Source organism: Prunus persica, chromosome G6 (genome assembly GCF_000346465.2).
Source record: "Prunus persica cultivar Lovell chromosome G6, Prunus_persica_NCBIv2, whole genome shotgun sequence".
Classification (NCBI taxonomy): domain Eukaryota; kingdom Viridiplantae; phylum Streptophyta; class Magnoliopsida; order Rosales; family Rosaceae; genus Prunus; species Prunus persica.
In genome coordinates this window covers 12,032,564-12,036,515 of record NC_034014.1, presented here as the reverse complement: position 1 = coordinate 12,036,515, position 3,952 = coordinate 12,032,564, and the positions used below count along the sequence as shown (strand labels likewise).

At 43.4% G+C, this 3,952-nt stretch overlaps 1 long non-coding RNA gene across 1 annotated transcript; it reads right to left on the bottom strand.

Moving 5' to 3' along the window:
* On the bottom strand, positions 218–2,597 carry LOC109949911. Its single transcript, XR_002272234.1, has 3 exons — positions 2,392–2,597; positions 1,460–1,523; positions 218–477 (listed from the first exon to the last, which is right to left on the bottom strand). It is a non-coding gene; the product is annotated as an uncharacterized LOC109949911 (long non-coding RNA).

Sequence of the window (3,952 nt, the reverse complement as noted above, 5' to 3'; positions counted from 1 at the left end):
TTTATGGCTGCACTTAGCCTTTTGGGCTAAGTTGCCTACATATCCTGTAAAGGGATCCAGCCATACGTAATTCACCCCTTGATTTTTAGGGGAAGAAAGGAAAAAATGGATTTGTTGACAGGACCCGACCCAATTTCCGCTTTGGAATCCGAGCCGAATCCTGTGCGTGTCCGACACCTGGCGAATGCCGGGCACGAATGACCTTTTTACCCTTTTATTAAACAAATTTCTTAAAATTTACTTTCGACTTCTGCCGAAAATCCGGCAGAGTCTACCCTGTATTTTGACCAAACACAAAGTCTTCCACCTGTCAAACAGTCTCAAAAATCCTACCAGTCCTATTGTTCAACAAGATCTCAGAGCATTTCTATACAAATTTACAGGATTTACAAAAGAGTTACAACGAACTCCTACACTTTGGTGGTGGGTCGGAAGCTAGGATGATGGCCCGAGTGGTTTCCTTCGTTCTTCTACGGCCTGGGGAGCGCAAAACATTAAGAGTGTGAGTGGACCAAAATAGAGTTCTCAAACAGTGTATGAACATAATAACCCCCACTGTAAAAACAATGATAATCATAAGACTGAATATGTAAACTGCACTGAATTAGGGTAAATTCAAGCATTCACATAAATATATACATCTATATATATATATATATATCCAGATGTAGGATATGCGCAATACCAAGGAAATATTGAGTAAAATCACTGAAATCAATATGTGCATAAAAGCAATGAAATTTCTTTAAAACTACCACCTAGGTGTACCCCTGTAAAACTGTCAAATCCTCTGTAAATCCGTCAACTCCCCTGGCAGGTCTCGGCGACACATAGTGTATCCGAGCCGCAAACTGGCAGGATTCAGGAGACCGTAGTCAGCCTGATCCGCAATCCTGGCACTCACGGTCCGGGCGTCCCCAAAACTCGTGAGGCAAATGTCAAGTGCACTGACGTAACTGAAAGTAAACTGGATGTCTGTAGACATCATCATATCCGAAGGCAACATAAACCGAAGGCAAATCTGGATGTCCGTAGACATCGTCTTATTTGACGGCCACCTGTTTCTGTAACCGGGTACCCACAGTGGTTTAAGAAAATATTAACTGCTGAGAAAATATCAAATATAAATATCATAATCTTTCTGAAAGATCTGATGAATAACTGAATCTTTATTCAATCTATAACTGTGATGCCCTTTTTATCTGATAGAAAACTCAAACTCTGCTTTCTATAATTCATGGTGGTCTAAAATAATTATCTTGGATAAAATCTGACATCCTCTGTATTCTGATAAAATCTGATAGATATTTCTGAATCATAAATCTCAAAGTCTGCTGTCCAAATAACTTTAGCAAAATCAGCTAAGCAATGTATAGAAGAAATCTTTAAATTCATAGGAATAAATCACACTGAATAAAACTGATTCAGAAAATCATTTAAAAAAGAAAGGTCCACTCACTGCTGGTCCGAGCTAGCTGGACCTCTTGAAGGTCCCTCCTGTGGTTCAGTTTGGCCTCTGATGCCTGTTTAACCATGAATATTCAATTACTAAACTGCTCAATAAAAACATTAAATTAAATACCCTGACCCCCGGCTCCTAGAAATATGTGCTCTCATTGTAAAGTCAACTCTATGTCCAGAATGGCCTTAAAAGACCGGAAACCTTACAAAGCGATAAACTGTTAGACCGGCCGATCCGGAACCCCGTGGGGTCCACGATCTCCGATGGCCGATCTGGGATTCTCTAGAGGTTCCTCACTGTGTAAAACCCATGTCCTGCGAGTTTGGTCCGAAATGGACGGTCGGACCGGCCAAAATCGCGTTATCGCTTAAAACTCTAACCCTAGCCCTAGGGTTCGAGATTCCGGAGTATCCGGGACTCCGATTCGAAATCCGTTGAATCCTACACGATCCTGAAACAATGTAGGACAACATATCCGAAATGGGGTGCGATCCAACGGCTAGACGACACTGCACCCGGAAATCGCATATTATGGAAAAATCCGTTCGGGGCTCAAACGGACTCCGAATTGAGTTCCGCGAAATCCTACGCGCTCGTGATGGCACGAGGGTCTCAAAAATGGCCAGAGCCGTGCCACCACCCTGGTCCACGCGCCGCCACACGCGCGGACCGATTGGGTGTCCAAAGCAATTCGGGTGTGCCGAAAAACAATCTTGGAACCGAGACTCCAAACTCCTACCCTAGGTAAAACACCCCATTTGGAGTCACTTTTGTTCTTGGACAACCCCCGAAAAGTGGCCGGAAAGGGCCGATTCCGGCGGCCGAAGTTCGGCCAATTTCAAATCGAAAATTAAGCAACCTAAAGGTGAAATCGATCTAAACCCAGCCAACCATCAGTTAGAGCACGAAAAATATGTAGAAATCGATACCTCACACGACTGATTTGGTGTCCGGATGAGGGAGAAACTGAGGTTGGAAAATCGGCCAAAACTGCTGCGTTTTCCAGCAGTTTCCAGCGGCTCCAGCAGGGGCGGCGGACGGGCTGAGGTTGCTGGCGGGAGCTGGCCGGTGCTGCTGGGTCCGTTCCGGAGGGTCGGGGTGGCTTGGAAGGTGGCTGCCCTTCTGGTTTTTTTTTTTTTTTCTGAACTATCGGGAGGGAGAGAGAGAGGGAGAGAGAGAGAGAGAGAGAGTGAGAGAATGAGAGAGTGAGAGACTAAAACAGATTTAAAAAAAAAAATGATCTCCCAAAATTTCCATTTTGCCCTCGTGAGTATTTTGACCGTAACTTCTTCATTACAACTCCAGTTCGGGTCTACTCCATGTCTACGAACTCGTTTCGCCGTGCTCTACGCAACGGCGTAAGCGGAATTGCCAAATTCTTTTCCGATCAAAAAGTCAAAATTTCCCCTTTTAAAATATGCGAGGGCAAAATCGTCTTTTGGCTCTCGATTTTTAGATATTTTGGTTTGGGTTCTTACATTTGTGGCCGCATTTAGTGGCAAGACTAGACTGTATACGTACCCCTTTTGAGGGATCAAGCCGCTGTAGTTCCTCTGCTTGGGCCGCCCTTTCTGGTTTTCAACCCAAGTTTTGTTTTTTTTTTTTTAAGGCTTGAACTTTTTCTTTGGCCGCCCTTTTAGGGTTTTATCCTAATGAGCATTTTTATTTACCCTAGCTTTTGCTTGAACTGCCTTTTCGGGTTTTTAGTCCAACGGTTTTGTTTTTTTACTCTTCGCCCTAACTTTTGCTTGAACCGCCCTTGCGGGTTTTCAGTTCAACAGGCATTTTCAAACCGTCAAGCATAAAACTTCTTGACTAATTTTCCATTCACGCAAAGATAAATGCATTTGCCTTCGGTGTTTGACAACTCATAGGCACCCTTGGAGAAAACCTTAGTAATGACGTAGGGCCCCTCCTATTTGGGTTCAATCTTACCATGCATTTTCTTGATAATGACAAAGGGTCTTCAGATAGTTAAAACCAAATCTCCAATTGAGAAAGATCTGAACTTAACTTTTCTATTGAATGCCCATGCAACCTGAGCTTGATATATTTCCAGCCTTTGTTGAACTGCCAGCCTTTTCTCATATAGAGCTTCCAGTTCTACCAATCTCATATTTGCATTTTCATCTGGGTTTGTCAGCTGTACCAAGATTAATTTCCTGGAGATCATCAATTGTGGCTTGACCTTTCTCCTTCATTTGTGGTGGAGCTGGTTGGACTATGTCAATGAATTCCTCGATATCTGGAGGGTTATCATCTTGGTCCACTGTTTCTTTGAAAGAGGCGCAGTTGACTTGGACAAGGTCATCCTTTATTTTCACCCCTTTGACTGTTTTGATCACTACTCTCTCTTGACTCTTAACCTTCCATTTTCTTTTATTATGGACTTTCTCTTGTTGAGAATTGGAAAGGTTCTCTAAGCGTTGAAAGACTGAGATGTAGGGTGGTTGTCTACCCCCTAGGCGTTTGAACACAGAGATGCGAAGC